At 32.2% G+C, this 17,415-nt stretch overlaps 1 long non-coding RNA gene across 3 annotated transcripts; it reads left to right on the forward strand.

Annotated features, from left to right (window-relative positions):
* The first annotated feature begins 12,212 nt into the window (after nt 1–12,212).
* On the forward strand, nt 12,213–17,189 carry LOC125861899 (uncharacterized). Of its 3 annotated transcripts, XR_007445999.1 has the most exons (5): nt 12,213–12,286; nt 12,855–12,932; nt 14,683–14,836; nt 16,434–16,526; nt 17,174–17,189. It is a non-coding gene; the product is annotated as an uncharacterized LOC125861899 (long non-coding RNA). The 3 variants fall into 3 exon arrangements; XR_007445997.1 differs by lacking the exon at nt 17,174–17,189 and having other exon boundaries at nt 12,214–12,286; nt 16,434–16,605; XR_007445998.1 differs by lacking the exon at nt 17,174–17,189 and having other exon boundaries at nt 12,226–12,286; nt 12,850–12,932; nt 16,434–16,605.
* The last annotated feature ends 226 nt before the right edge of the window (nt 17,190–17,415 follow it).

The following is a 17,415-nucleotide window of genomic DNA, read 5'->3' on the forward strand; positions in this document are numbered from 1 at the left end:
AACAACAACTTTTTTTTAATATTGAATTAATTCTATTTAATTAATTGATAATTTAAAAGTTAAAATTAGAGATTAAATGTGGTGTTGACATGTAAGCGCTATCACCTCCCATATATATAGAATATATAGATTTAGATTATTTTTATTAATATTATAACATAATTATATATTTAATTGTTTTTTTTTTGAAAACTGAAAATGAAAGACTATAACATGTCTTTTAAAGAAACTGAAACGTTTTTTAAATTTAGAAAAACTAACAATTTCAATTGGGGTAAAAAAACTTTAACTGATCGTTTAAAACAGTAACTTTTTTTATTTGATTAAAATATTGACCTAATTCTATTTTGTCACGACCCGATTTATCAAGTCATGATGGCACCTACTATAACCCACCAGCAGGTAAGTCAACCCGTAACCCGGAACCACAAGTAATGGGTCTGAGGGTAGAAATTAAACAAGAGTAGGCAAATAACAATATAAACAGGCGGAAGCAAACCAAAAACATATATACAAATAAAGATCCCTCCCAGAACCTGGAAGTCACTAGTACAGAGCTACTANCAAAATGAGTACAAGTCCCAAAACTGGACAACAGAGACTGGACTGTCTCGAAGGGAAGAAGACAAGTCTATATATACAGATGGAGACCGAAATAGTACAGAACGCCGTGTGCTCACCCCCGTCTCCGGATAAGTCTACTCCAAGCTCGATCAACGCTGACTACTAGTACTCGGACCTGCATCACAAAATAGATGCAGAGCGTAGCATGAGTACCAAAACAACAGGTACCCAGTAGGCATCATCGGCCGACTGAGCAAGATAAGCAAAAGTAAACTGAAATGCAAATAAAGGGTCACATCAAGTGCAAAGAGTAGTAAATGGGGGGTATGTACACGAGCGTACAGGCAACAAAGACAAGCAATCTAACTAACTCCGCCGGGCTCCCATAAACCCGACGGGTACGCTCGTGCACAATAAAAGAAACCACCTGCACGGACCCCCATAAGCCCGGCAGATGGACTGACAGTTGAAGTAAAATAATGGAGCTAGAAGGTCTATCACAATATTACCAATTTCCGGACTTGTAACTGAACCATTCCCAATCATATTCCAAGATCTCATTACGTCCCGGACTTTAACCGGAATCTCTCCAACCTCCAAAACCTCAACCTGCAGATGAGAGTAATCAAGACTAAACTGAAGCTTTAGTGAGGAATTGGGAATACACCACGTGCAAGCTGGACCACGGACTCGAACCGGGTACTATAGCTAATGAGTCAACCTATATGGGCTGGACCACGGACTCGAACCGGGTGCTGTAGCCAAAGGTCGGGCACGGGTGGGCTGGACCACGGACTCGAACCGGGTGCTGTAGCCAAAATCAGATCACAGGTAAGCTGGACCACGGACTCGAACCGGGTACTGTAGCTAAGCCTGGACATAAATGAGCTGGACCACGGACTCTAACCGGGTACTGTAGCTGAAATCAGATCACAGGTAAGCTGGACCACGGACTCGAACCGGGTACTGTAGCTAAGCCTGGACATAAATGAGCTGGACCACGGACTCTAACCGGGTACTGTAGCTGAAACCAGATCACAGGTAAGCTGGACCACGGACTCGAACCGGGTACTGTAGCTAAGCCTGGACATAAATGAGCTGGACCACGGACTCTAACCGGGTACTGTAGCTGAAACCAGATCACAGGTAAGCTGGACCACGGACTCGAACCGGGTACTGTAGCTAAGCCTGGACATAAATGAGCTGGACCACGGACTCTAACCGGGTACTGTAGCTGAAACCAGATCACAGGTAAGCTGGACCACGGACTCGAACCGGGTACTGTAGCTAAGCCTGGACATAAATGAGCTGGACCACGGACTCTAACCGGGTACTGTAGCTGAAACCAGATCACAGGTAAGCTGGACCACGGACTCGAACCGGGTACTGTAGCTAAGCCTGGACATAAATGAGCTGGACCACGGACTCTAACCGGGTACTGTAGCTGAAACCAGATCACAGGTAAGCTGGACCACGGACTCGAACCGGGTACTGTAGCTAAGCCTGGACATAAATGAGCTGGACCACGGACTCTAACCGGGTACTGTAGCTGAAACCAGATCACAGGTAAGCTGGACCACGGACTCGAACCGGGTACTGTAGCTAAACCTGGAATAAGTAAGCTGGACCACGGACTCTAACCGGGTACTGTAGCTAAGAATCAATATCCAACCATCCGTCGCGGGAAATATCACCAAACCGATTACCATAAATAATCCTTTTAGTCCGACCCTCATATACCCCAAATCGCCGAGGAAGTATCCAATAATGAGTAAGCTAGACCACGGACTTTAACCGGGTATTTGTAGCCGATATAAAAGCAGGGCATTATGGATACAAGGTCATAAGCTGAGTTACCGACTATCAGACTCAAGTCTGCTATATCAGTCTACAAGGAGCTAACCGTCCGAAACGACGTCGGAAAAAGTTCTACTGCCCAACGACATCCGAAATCTCGCAAGTCTATGGCAACACTAGTCTAAGCCTAGACTAAGGCCAAACATACTTCAAATCAATATTATCATATACACCACCAGATATGGATATTCAATAATATCAAGAGACATGCTGTCATAATCCAACACTTTCCCGAAATAAGGTCTAAGGCAGGAATTATAGAAATTTAGCATGCTCGACACCCGAACCCCTCCATACTCAAGCAAATCAATAAACAATTGCCTAAACATGCTCAATCTCACGAGAGAAAGCCATAGCCTACCTGAAAGCCGATCACGCGTGCTCCAACTCACGGTACCGGATCTTTTCCTCTCCGAACGGTCTCCAAATGCTTCCCCACTAACAAAAGGTTAATCACCTCGTCATTACGAATATATTGACACTAAAATTATATTTTTCGGAGACGGACCCAAAATCGGGTCTAAAACGGGATTGTGAGGCCCACAATTAGAATCTCAAAATTGACTCCGTGGAAACGTCCCAAATACCTTACTAAACTAATACCCCAAAATTTTAGCACAAACAGATGCCTAAAACACCGCAAATCAGCCACAACAATTAAAATGGACAACCCCTTGATCACCAATTTCCAGAAAAACGAGACCCTTTCAACCCAAACAGATTATACCACGACGATCCTTGCGAAAAACTCTACAAGTTAGCCTCAAGAATGACTCAAAACGGACTTACGATGATCAAGATCTCACATTTCAAAATTCAACAAAAAAACCATCCGGAAATCACCCTGGCAGTGGCTAAAAATCGATTTCTTACCTCAAATGAAGCCTCCCCTCGCGTTTCTGAGACCACCGCTAGATTCCCCTCGAAATTCTCTTGAAGTTTGCCTTTTGAATCACTTAATTTGGATTCAAAATGAAGGAGCAATCTCAAGTTGAAGTTGAAGGAAAAAAATATGGACGAATTTCGTCCTAAATTCTGGAAATTTCCAGAATTCACTCCTCTGCCACGTGGCGTCACATGGCTCTGCCACGTCACCGCCGCGTCAAAATTCTACAACCCTTCAAACTTAAATTTCGATGTTTCGAACTCGTTCGGAGTCGGAAAAATACAAACCTTATATGGAATCTGATTGGAAATGATATTTTGGACTCAACTGTGAAGGCGGAATTTCCATTTGGAGCTCGCTTCGATGAAAAGTGGGTCCCACACCCAATATCATTTGAGCCAGATTCCACAACTGCCATCTAAAGCCTCGGGAAGTGAACAAAGGGTCGTTCTAGACCAAAATCGATCTTCCGAAGCTAACCTAGCTGTCAGAATTTTCATCTGAGCACGACTTCCAATAAGGTTGACCAAAGTCAACTTTTCAAGTCATTACATATTTATTCTATTTAATTAATTGATAGATTTAAAAGTTAAAATTAGAGATTAATTGTGGTGTTGACACGTAGGCGCTATCACCTCTCCTATTATATATATATAGATATAGATATTTATTAATCAATATATATTTAATGCATACACAATCACGTAGTTAATTACTATTAGCAAATCAAGTTATTTCATTAGCAAATTTTAAAATTCTCACCTAAATTCAAAAGTTAATCACTAAATTCATAAAAAAAATCTTGCTTCTGATTATCCCTACATATATGTTTTTCCTTATACATATTAAAAATAATATTGATATATTTATCTCGACATTTAATATGTTCATATCTGAGTTTTTTTGTTCATCCTTATAAAAGGATCGAGTAAAGTGACTTTTTGAATGGACTTATTTTAAGTGCATTCGCAGACAAACAGAAGACCTATAAGCATACTAATACTATTATGAGAAAAGCTCATCTATAACTGTAATCTTTAGAAACTTTTGCATGCTGCATACATGGAATGAAAACAATAGATTTGACACTCATGTGAAGATAGCATGCAGGCAAAACTCATGTGAAGAGGGTGGAAGAGGTTGAAAATCTTACCAGATAATGCATGATATACTGCCTCAAATTAAGAACACATCCAACAATCGCTGGTAGAATCTAGAGTCATCTAGAAGTTCATTATCACCATCCATATTTTTTCCCTCATAATTGCAATTAGAAGAGTTTCAAATGCAAAATGTTGATCTAATTTACTGAATAAAGGTCATAAACTCCCAACCTCTTACAACCCTTTTCTTCGATCTCCTTCTTCATAGTTTTATAGCCACTTTAAAAAATCCAACAAATTTCGTGTATAATTGTAATATGTGTTATTGAGATTGATGTATATAGTGAAAAACTTTGGCAATAGAATAAAATATTTTTTTGGCTTTTTCATTGAAATTTTGTTGATGAAGTTACTATAATTAGTAGTTTTCTCAATTTGAAATTTTGAAGCATTCACAAAAAGTATCTATCCGAATGAACCAAAAAGTTGTTAATGCTTTTATTATTTTATAGATAGATAGATGTTTGCGGTTACTAACATTACCACCCAGTAACTTTCAGTTATAGAATTTTTAAATAATTAAATTTATCTCAACCAATAAGAATAATTCAAATCCAACTTTCAAATTTGTTTTTTTTTTTTAAAAAAGGAGCCAGCCAATAAACACGCTAAAACACAATTTTTTTAGTGATTGCAATTTTTATTTTATTTTATTTTAAAATTAATAAATTTAATAATTCATAAATTCTAATTGTAATGCTTATTTTGTTTTAGCAGAATTTAAAATGCATCATGGTTTTTTTTTTTTTTTTTGCAAAACACAATTTCATAATATTTAATTTAAATAATAATTAATTTAACTAAACAAAAACATTAAAGGGATATCAATTGGTTTATCCTTTGTTTAGTTCACGTAAAAAGTTTTATAACCGCTTTAAAATTTTCATTTTAAAAATTCCATTCATTTAAAAGATTTAATTAAATGACTTTTCGATTAAAAATTGAAGAATAATTATGGCGTTGACACGTAAGCACTGTCACATCTCCTAATATATATATATATATATATATATATATATATATATATATATGCTATTTTCCCAAAGAACGTGGGTAGTTCTTTTTTTTTTTTTTTTTTATTGTTAGTTTTTTTTCTTATTATTAATATTAATATTATTTAAATTAAAAATGAGTTAACTTCCCACAGAAAAAGGAAATCACACACACGTTAAATCACCATATTTAAATTTTAAAAAAAAAATATATTAGTAATTTATTATTAATCATTCTACATTTAATTAATTTTAATTATTTTAAAAATCGATTTTTTGTGGTGCTGACACGTAAGAGCCTTCACCTCTCCTATTATATATAGATAGATGTTATCCGGATAGATTTAATAAAAATAATACTACCCATTTCCCCTACGAAAACCCACAGTTTTTATTTTATTTTTTTATTGACAATCAGTTTTTAAATTTTTATTTTTATTAGATTATTTATTTGTTATTTTTTATTAGTAATTTAATTGTTTTTTATTTTATTTTGAATCGAAAGTTTCCTCTTTCTACTATAGGCATGTTATCCGGATAGATTTAATAAAAATAATACTACCAATTCACCCTACGAAAACCCACAGTTTTTTTTTTATTGATAATCAGTTTTTAAATTTTTATTTTTATTAGATTATTTATTTTGGATTGAAAGTATTTTCTTTATTTTATTACATTGGGCATGTTATCTGGATAGAATTTAGTGAATTTAAAAAATGAAAAAAAAAAAAGCTACCCCAATTCCCTTACAGAATCAACCGTTTCTCTTTTTGGTTATTTAACTTTTAAATATATATTTTTTAAATAAAGAATAAAAACAGTTTTTAGTTACCTGAAACTAATTTTTAAAATTGTTTTAAAATAATATATATTTAATTATTCTAATTTTATATTAATTATTTAAAAATATGATTTTTGTGGTGCTGACACGTAGGTGTTTTTTCCTCTCCTATTATATATAGATAGAAATATATATTTAATTATTCTAATTTTATATTAATTATTTAAAAATATGATTTTTGTGGTGTTGACACGTAGGTGTTTTTTCCTCTCCTATTATATATAGATAGATGTTTCAATAAAGGAAGAGATTTTGTGTTCCAAAAGACCTCAAATGACTTAGTATAATTTTTGGCTTTTCCTCTAATGTCTTATTGTAGTTTTGGCTTTGACTCTCATTGTTATAGTTGTTCAATTGTCTTCTTAATTTTCTCTTTGGAGGTGTCATACAATTTTTTATTATCACTGCCTTTAATGAAAAATACCCTCACAATTTGGAGCATACATCCCAAAAGAAGGAATTTGATTGAAGAGTAAATATATAATGTCTTAAAACTTTACGTGGTCATTCAATTTCATAGAATCTATGTAATTTTTCATTACTTTAGTTTAAGACATTCTATTTATCTAGTAGTATATACATACATATTAAAACCTTGAATATACTTTTTTTCCTTTTAAGGCTTGTAACTCCAAACATGCAGTCACATTTATTCATAAATTTAAGTTATTATTGTATTTCTAAAGAATTAACATAAAATATTGTACATTAAAGCCTAAAGGTAATTCATAGATTGCAAGAGAATTTCCTTTCAAATAATAAAATAATATCAGAATAAAATGATACGATGTAAAAATATATATAGTGTGCATCTTTGCAATATATATTAGGGACTTGGGGTGAAAAGGATAAAACAAACAATAACAAAATTAAATCTAAAAAGCCAACAAAAACTACAAAATCTATGTAAATTACTTAATATTGTGTACCTAAAAAAACCCTCTCTTGAATCCACCTCCATTGATATCATGAGTTTAGCATGCACTAATCTGGCAAGAACAGAAAAAATAAGAAAACATCAAAAAATTTATTATCTTTTAAAAATATAGTAGACAAAAAAAATGTGTAAGAGATCTTCTTTTTCTTCCATTGAAACCAATCTACTAAGATTGTATGTTTGTTTTTCATGAACAGTCATTTTAGTATATAGAAGGGAGCAGTCACTTTCCTTTTTCTCAAATTCGTTTTTATTCAATCACCTACATATTATAATTAAATTTTACAAAATAGAAAGCTATTAACGACTAATCAAATTATAAAACATGTTTAAAAGATAATTGGAAAAAGAAGATTTTGAATTGGAAAAGAAGAAAATAAGGTCGCTGACCTCGATAAACTATAGCACCCGGTCTACGAATGATGACCTTATTTTTTGTGTACCTCCTCTTCATGATCTCATCCATCTTTGAGTAATAACTATTCTACAACCCACAGAGGGAGTATTACATTAAAATTTTAATAAGATTTATTAAGTCCCATTCACCCTATCAATGTTTTAATTATGTATAATTCATCCAGAAACTTACAAAATTTTGTAACGTAGGAAGTGTGCTTTCTTTCTACTCTCAAAACATTTAATCCTACACATTTCTTAGAATTCTAAGTCATCATTAAAGTACACTAATGGAGAAAAAACTATTCATATACCATCAGAAGAATTTGGTCTACATTATTTTACAACTTTTTAGCCTCTCAATGTAAACTAACAAATGACATAATCATTTATTTTTAGACTGTACTTCTAATATATATTAATCGTTAAACTTAATAGAATTTGGTCTACATTATTTTACAACTTTTTAGCTTCTCAAGATTTAGGGAAGAGATCAGTATACAAACAGAGGCCTAAAATTCTATGCTGGTGTAAAAACAAAACAATAAAAAGGAAAAAGTTATCTAAGTTTCCATTATGAGAATCTAATTATATTGAATTCGATAAATTCTAGCAGGGGTAAAAACTTAATATGATAACTTACTACTTTCTCTGTTCCTTATTACTTGTTCACTTTTCATTTTTTAGTTATCCCTAATTATTTGTCCATTTTTACAAATCAAGAAAGAACAATTTTTATTTACCTAATATACCCTCAATTAATTATTTTGAAAAATGTAGAACTTCTTGAAAACCTCAAGGTTTTAATTCATCAACTTCATAATTAATAGGGGTAAAATGGTAACTCACTATGTCAATAATTGTTTTCTTAATAGGTGTATCGATTCAAAAGTGGATAAGTAATCAGGGACAGAGGGAGAGGGAGTATTGAATTTAAACTCACTATCTCTTTTTCCATCATTAATTAACTTAGCTAATTAGAATCTGATATTGAAAAATAACAAGAAATGATTATAAATTAGAATATGCATTATGTGAATAATTAGTTCAAGAATATCAAAATAACTATATATGCATGTACGAAGAGAACAATTAATTATTGAATAATTAGTTCAATAATTGTTTTATTAATAGGTGTATCGATTCAAAAGTGGATAAGTAATTAGGGACAGAGGGAGAGGGAGTATTGAATTTAAACTCACTATCTCTTTTTCCATCATTAATTAACTTAGCTAATTAGAATCTGATATTGAAAAATAACAAGAAATGATTATAAATTAGAATATGCATTATGTGAATAATTAGTTCAAGAATATCAAAATAATTATATATGCATGTACGAAGAGAACAATAATATATATATATATATATATATATATTTAGTTTTGACGCACATGCGTTGCACGTGAAAATCAAATCAAATCATGTACGACATTATTTTTAAAAATAATATGAATATTGCTAAATAAAAAATTAGTCACTCTTAAAATCTCTTAGTTACACCTCTTAAATAAACTTTCTACTCCCTTCCCCATAGTGCATTACTTTGTTATTATTGTTTTGTAGGTGTTTTTACTTTTAATATAATATAATATAAATAAATATTGATAAAAAATATAGAAGATATACTAAATTGGATGTTTTAGCCCGAGTATTAGATTAATTTTACATTCATATTATGAAATGTTCTAATTTTACTGAACTTTGAGATTGTCAACGTTTGTAAATCAAACTTGAGGTTTTAAGAAGAGAAGAATAGAAAACATAAAAAACCATAGTTTAAAAATGTGAGAAAATCCCTCCATTTATAGTTAAAAATGTGTAGTATTAGTATGTGCATATTATTTCTTATCATAGAAATATAGAAAATATACTAAATTGAATATTTTAAGAAGAATAATAATAATTATTATATTTTTTTAAAATGTAGTTTAAAATTTTGATGAAGCCCCTCTTTTTACAGCCAACAAAGGGTAGTGTACGAAAAGCTGCTTGTGGTGCCTTCTAAAAAAGAAGTCACAACCCTTTAGAAAAGTCTACCCTTTAGAAAGTCAAAACTCATCGGAAAAGTCATAACTCTTCGGAAAAGTCACAACCCTTCGAAAAAGTCACAACTCTTCGGAGTTGCAACCCTTTCGAAAAGTCACAACCCTTCAAAACAGTCACAACTCATCAGAAAAGTTATAACTCTTCGAAAATGTCACAACCCTTCAACATAAAAAGTTGCATGCCTTTAATATAATATAATATAATACACATAAATAAATATAATACAATATAAAATATAGAAGATATACTACATTTGGTGTTTTAAGTTGGGGGTATTATAATTATTTAACATTTAAGTTATTAGTTTATCCTTTTAAGGTAGATAGATAAAAAAAAAAGATAGATATAGATTGGTCTAATTTTAATTTGATATGAAATTTTTAAAAATAAGAAGACTTTTAATTTAAGGATCATATGTAGGATATATAAAAATGTCTTTTAACTTTGTGGTCTTAAAGATGCGTCCTCACCCCCAAGAAAAAAGAACATTATATATTAAATTGAATAAAAATAAAAGTACAACAAATAAATTGAAAACGAAAGAGTACTTATTAAATATAGTTTGGATTCTTCAAACAAGTTTTTGATCAAATATTTTTTCTCTAATAGTTTGAGACTTTTCAGATTCTGAACACGAAGTTGTAGTTTGTGCAATCGAAAATCATTAAACTTCTTGTCATGTAAGAGTTGCTGCAAAAATATATTTTATGGCTATGAAAATGAGTGCATATTAATTATCACGATACTCTTCTCGTTTGAGGTTGAGTTATTTCATTCTCCTTGTTACATCAATTTTTATTGATCCATCTAATTTGCCCACAAAAAAATATTGTAATTGCATAATCGAACAACTCTCCCAATCTTCCTTATTATAAGTAGTAGAATAGAAAACTTACAAAATTCGTAGTTTAAAAGTGTGAGAAATCCCCTCTATTTATAGACAACAAAGGATGGTATGAAAAGATGCTTATCGTGTCTTTTCAGATAAGTCACAACCTTTCAGAAAAATCACAACTTTTTGGAAATGTCATAACTCATCGAAAAAGTCACAACCTTTCGGAAAAGTCACTACCCATCAATGAGAAAAGATGTCTGCTTTTAATATAATATAGTGTATATAAATATAATATTAAATATAGAATATATAATAAATTGGGTGTTTTAAGTTGGGAGTATTATAGTAATTTAACATTCATGTTGGAGAGTTCATGCTTTTAAGGTAGTATAAAATATAAAAATAAATATTAAATATAGAATATATAATAAATTGGGTGTTTTAAGTTGGGGTATTATAGTAATTTAACATTCATGCTAGGGAGTTCATGTTTTTAAGGTAGTATAGAAGATATATTACTCCTATTTAGAAATGGGCGTTTGGGAGGACGAACACTGCACTAAAGAGCTGGACTTAAAGCTATACAAATTGTACATTGAGGCCCACCAAACAGATGAACTAAAACCAATCAAATGCGTACAGTCCCACTTTGATTGGCCATAAAACACGTGGAAAGCGTCTTCAAGTATTGTACTAGCAGCCTTTAAATTTTAGCTTTGTCTGGCCCAATTTTATTGGCTATAGTCACTTTATACCCACGTGGAAAGAACTGAAAGTAGCACTCCGACTCTCCCTTTTCATTCAAACATATTCTCCATTCCTCTCTCTTTCAAGCTTCAAACTGCTGAGTATTTGCCCCTTTTCTGCATCTATTTTTTCTTTCCAAAGATTTATGTTTATTCTATAATAATCGTAAAATACCTACTTTTATCCTTCAATTCCTAATGGGTATTTGTTTCCGCTTCTTGGGGTCTTTTTTATTAAATTTTCTGTTTTCTGAATGTGTTATTGTAGGATTTACTTCTTCCTGTTCCTAAATTGGTTTGAACTACTCATGGATGCTTGAAAATTGGTGTTGCCCTTCTTATTCTTCTCACTTCTATCTTTTTTCTTTCGCATGTTTACATTTTTGATAGTCACAATTTGTTGGGTATTTTGTTTCCAGTTCTTTTATTATGCATTTTCTGCTTTTTGACTAGTTTATTGTAGAATTTTGTAATTTCAAGTTCCTAATTAGATTTTATTTATTCATGTATTACTTTACTCTTATTTAGAAATGGCACTTATGGTGTACCAACACAGCATAAAAGAGTTATACCAAAAGCAACCTAAATTGTAACCCTTATATATAAGCCAATAAGGGAAAGTACTAACACACCAACAAGCTAAAAAAAGTCTACTTTACTTTACTTTCTGTATACACAGCACTGCAAATTGTAGAAAATGTAATGTGAGTAGTACTTTTACTTGGACTATTGTTTACACTACCCGTAATCAAACCCTCTCCTCTTTCAGTGACATGTGGATCGGTCCATTAATTTCTATTATCTTCCAAACCCATTTTTTCCTTCTTTCAGTCTTCACATTGGAACAGACAGTAATGTCCACAACATTGTTTCGCCTTTCACGGCTTTGTTCAAAATAGAAAAATAAGGTTGGTGTTCAAAATTTAATCGATCAAAGCGTCGCTAAAACTATAATCGACAATAACGGTCATCCTGGAGTCTCCGTTGGTCAAAGATAGCCGCGAGTTTCAATCAAAATTGGTATCATTCTTGAATAATATGCCACCATCTTCAAGCTATATATATCTTTGTCTTTTGGATATCTGTTAATTTATTTGTACTATTAAGTTGTTTTTTTGGGTGGGTTTTCGATTATTCTATATGCATTCAAATGATTTTATCCTGATTTTCTGATACATTCTTCAAAAATCGCAATAGAGAAATTACAAGAAAGGGATAAACATGCATGGTACTTTATAAATGTATCGAAAGCAAATCAAATTGTTCTTAAAGTTGATGGATTTGGGGGTAAATTGCTACAGGGTTATTTCCTTAGAAACACATTTAATACTCTATCATTACTCACACATGTACAACTTTATTCTTCATTGAAAAAAGTGTACCATATTTTATCAGGAAAGCAAAAATAATTGATCTCTATGGTAATTTTTTGGAGGATTAGAAATAATTTCCGATCATCACCAATATAATTCAGAGTCAGAGCTAAGATAACATGAATTTTGTAGCACCGTATTTGTCCATTTTCACTCATTCCGTAAGTCTTTTATGCTCAATTTCGTCATTTTTTTTTCTTACGGCGCAAGAAAAGCGTATGCTGAGGTTGAAGAGGAAGCGCCGAAAGATGAGACATAGATTGAAGTAGAAGCACATTCCGCAGTTCTCAACTGTATATATATGCTTATCGTATTCTTTAAGCTTATGTTGTTTAAGTTTTAGTTTGAAAATTTCATTAACATTTGAGTTTTGATTTTGTTCTAATCTCACCTAATTCAAATTTTGGTATCCAATTTTGGCTATATATGGATTTATGCTTCTTATTATTCGTATCTTTTGTCATTCCTCTTTATATAGTACTTTGCTTTGAATTGTCTGCATTTATATATTTGTGAAAATATATTTTATTTGAGCTAAGCGTCTTTTGGAAACTCGCTCATGAGTTATTTAAATTATAGTGTTATTTATGTTATTCATTTTAGTGTTTATATCATGTGCCAATCTTTAGCCGCTTTGGACTAGATTGTTTGTCCAATTAAAAGTTAAATTGATCGTTGTTTGATCATTTTCGAAATGCACACATTGCTTAGGTTGTTTGAACCAAAAAAAAAAAACTTGGTGCATCAACATGCTTTATGCTGATACCGTACGGTCCATTTTAGATGGCAATTTAAATTTGCTTCCATGCCACAATGATAACTTGTTTGAAGTTCCTATTGGAGATGCTACACAACTTGGATATTATTTGAAGTTTGAAATGAATTTTTAGTGAAGTTCAGTTTTTTACCAGAGGCATTTTCATGCTAAGTGAGTTTGAAACGTGTTTTTGTGGTTTGGGTGCTTAGCAACTTAATTCCTAAACCTGTTCTGATGTGGATTACTTTGTAAGTTCAAGTAGCAGACATGCTTAATTGGAGCAATTTGGGCAGTGAGCATCTATGTAGTTAACCTTGAACTTGCTTGTGAGAAGATTGGGGTGTAATAGTAGCAGTTGAATTATAAATTCAAGAAATATTTTGCAACTGGACCTTAGTTTGCTTTTTATCAGGATAGGAATATGAGATCTACTCTTCGGCAATGAATGGACATATAGTTACGTGTAGCGAATGCGATATTGTTCTGTATAAGATGACATGACATTGTTGTTCTAGATTAACATGTCGTTGCGTGCCATGAGATGGCCTAGAGCTAGACGGGTGAAAGTTTGATCGTTTTTCTTGTGGAAACATGGATATTATACCCTTTACCTTTGGTATGGTAATGGGAGGGCTTAGAAGTTCACTTTGCCCTTTAATTTACAGCACAAAGAGCTATTTTTTATGGCCTCATGTGATCATTTTATCTACAGAGTAATAAAAAGTTATATTCTATGGGTTTTGCATTTGAAATGGTTATTGCATTGTATTATGTCTGTGTATTCCCAAGCAAACAAATCAAGTTTGTCCTATTTTTTTAAGTTAATTCTTTGTTTCTATTTTTATTGGCTCAGTTAATGTCTCGAAGTTACCCCTAGCACTTTGGTGTAGTTGCAAAAGAGCGCAACATATGTGATGTGTGAGTTAAGTGCGCGTCATGACTTTAGACCCTATTGTCGATAAAAGCTGGGTATTTAAGTGAAGGGTAGATAGAGAAGCACACTCATTATTGATCGGCAGAAAATATTTGCAATGCTTATATTCTTATGCTGTCCCAATCTCTGTCTCTCTCTTATTCTCCACGATTCAGGTTCAGGAGTGTGTCGAGAAGGATGATATGAGACAATTTGGTGGTGAAATTTCACATTTGACGACTTTGAGATAATTTTTGTTCAGATCATACATTTCTGGCCTTTTCCTTCAAGTTTTTGGGTTTATTTGTTTTTTCCCTTGAGGTACTGTTTTAATTTACTTTTAATGTATTTTTTGTTTTGAAATTTCATGCAGGTTGGAGAAAGTATCTTGAAGGTGAGTGGTTCCTTGCAAGAGACTATTGGAGTGTAATTGGGGCACAAAATCAAAATTAGAATACCAAATTATGTTTACCGGTGAATTACAGAGAAACACTTCCGTCGGTATAAAAAAAGAATTTTTGTCTGAGGTAACTGGATATAGGTCGTTTGTTACTGCCATATAAATCTCTATTGTTTTTATTTTCTGAACTTTGATATTAATTTGACCTTTATTTTTCTATGTTTATTCAGGGTTTTTGTTGCATTTATATTTTCTTAGTTTGCCCGTGGATTAATATGTTTGAAAGATTAAAGTGTTTAAGTTCTTATTTTGGTACATGTAAAGGTAAGTTTGTATGATGATACTTAGAAATCAATAAAATAAGATAATTGATGTAAATGCTGAACTTTGTTTATGATGGCAGGTTTTTATCTTTCCATGTGAAAATTATGAATAACTAATCATAGAGATCTTTTGAGTACGGTTCTCCTCTAAGATTCACAACATTAGAGTGATATTTAAGAACAAACAAAAATGAAATATGGAAAACAAGGGAAGTTACATTCAATTGTAATTCTAAGATCCTTCATTCTGTCATATGTGTTCTAATTATTTCATTTTCTTCTCTTGATTTCAAACTCTTGCTTTTCACTCATTTAATGTGATTTGTCTTTCTATAACATATGCTTTCACCAAGAAAAAATACGGAACTAAGTGTAGTTAATTAGATTACTAAACGTTTCCATAATCTCTTAATCAGTGCAACTTGAAAACATATTGGTACTGGTGAAAAATCCCAGCCTAAGGCTATAACAACTAGAAACAGTGAATGGTGCCTAGCCTTATATAATGAATGTATCATTATCTAAGTTCCCTTTAACTTTGTGTTATGATTATACCAAGATAGAATCTCTTCATTGTCTCCATTAGTGATCTTAAACGTTGAAATTGGGACTCGACACTATTCATTTATTAAATTTTTTCCTGAAATAAGGAATATTTGTGCAATAGGTGAAATCACTATAACTTCTGCTTTATGACTCGCTAATTTCAGTTTGTTTAGTTGAATGTGGTCCACTTGCTTTTTGAAGGTACCCTCAACCCTCTCCATATATTGTTTGTTTGAAATGGAAAGTTTGAGCTTTGGGACTACAACTCCTTCTTAGTTGGAACAATGAATTCAGGTGTACTTATGATGTGTCATTCGATACAAACATTTGTTTTGGTTATATGTTCTCTAAAAGTATTTAAATATGAATAGTTTTGATAGACAATGTATTTAGGTATTCTGCACATATTATAGATTAAAGTATCTATTGAGCACATTGATGGCTAAATAAATATGTCACGCCCCGAGCCTACACCCTGGGCGGGACCGGCACTCGGAGATCATTGTTGGCCCTAAGCGAACCCTTGGCCTGGCTTTCTTAACTCAGCGGAAACTTATCTCAAAAGCATNGGCTATAACAACTAGAAACAGTGAATGGTGCCTAGCCTTATATAATGAATGTATCATTATCTAAGTTCCCTTTAACTTTGTGTTATGATTATACCAAGATAGAATCTCTTCATTGTCTCCATTAGTGATCTTAAACGTTGAAATTGGGACTCGACACTATTCATTTATTAAATTTTTTCCTGAAATAAGGAATATTTGTGCAATAGGTGAAATCACTATAACTTCTGCTTTATGACTCGCTAATTTCAGTTTGTTTAGTTGAATGTGGTTCACTTACTTTTTGAAGGTACCCTGAACCCTCTCCATATATTGTTTGTTTGAAATGGAAAAGGTTGAGCTTGAGACTACAACTCCTTCTTAGTTGGAACAATGAATTCAGGTGTACTTGTGATGTCTCCTTCGATACAAACATTTGTTTTGGTTATATGTTCTCTAAAAGTATTTAAATATGAATAGTTCTGATAGAATTTAGGTATTTTGCACATATTATAGATTAAAGTATCTATTGAGCACATTGATGGCTAAATAAATAGAGATGATTTATTATTGACGACGGTAATTTGTGATGATGATATTTAAGGATTGTTTGGTAAAAGGTATTAGAGAAAATAGTGCATGTATTTGCTTTGGTACTATTTAATACTTTGTATGATAGTGTTTGTTTGATATCACATTGTGCAGATCGTAAATAAAGAATCATTCCCTTTACAAAGGTACTTCAGTTTCTATATTCGAAGAGTCGATGAATAACGAAATCACCTTTGGCACAAATTTTGATTACTTTCAAGATGAAAAGGAGATAAGAGTGTTGCAAGTTAATTTGCCCAGCATATGACATGGACTTGAGACTAAAATTGTTTCCTCTATCTGTTGTAAAAATAATTTCATGGAGAAGATCATTTTCGTTCTCTTTAATGTGGTATTAGTTGCTAATTAAACCTTTTCCTTGGATATCTACTTAATTGAGGAAATAAGATGTCATAGTTTATTTCATAACAATATTTCTTAAATACATGGTACTTCCAGGAATACAAGTTTGGTGTGCAAGACTTCGATCTTGGAGCTAAGTATGAAAGTGAAAGTTAACAATATTTGGACTGTCGAGGTTCAAACATCCCAGTGGCTTTTTTAATATTGCTTCTAAAATTTTTGTACATCTCTTTCTGATTCTTCTATGTGCATATTTAATGAAGAGAACTACAAGGGAGTGCAAATTGTAAGTGCTAAAATCATTGAGAAGATTCACTATAGCAAAGGCAAAACATAAA

The sequence above is a fragment of the Solanum stenotomum genome, chromosome 4, assembly GCF_019186545.1.
Source record: "Solanum stenotomum isolate F172 chromosome 4, ASM1918654v1, whole genome shotgun sequence".
Lineage (NCBI taxonomy): Eukaryota > Viridiplantae > Streptophyta > Magnoliopsida > Solanales > Solanaceae > Solanum > Solanum stenotomum.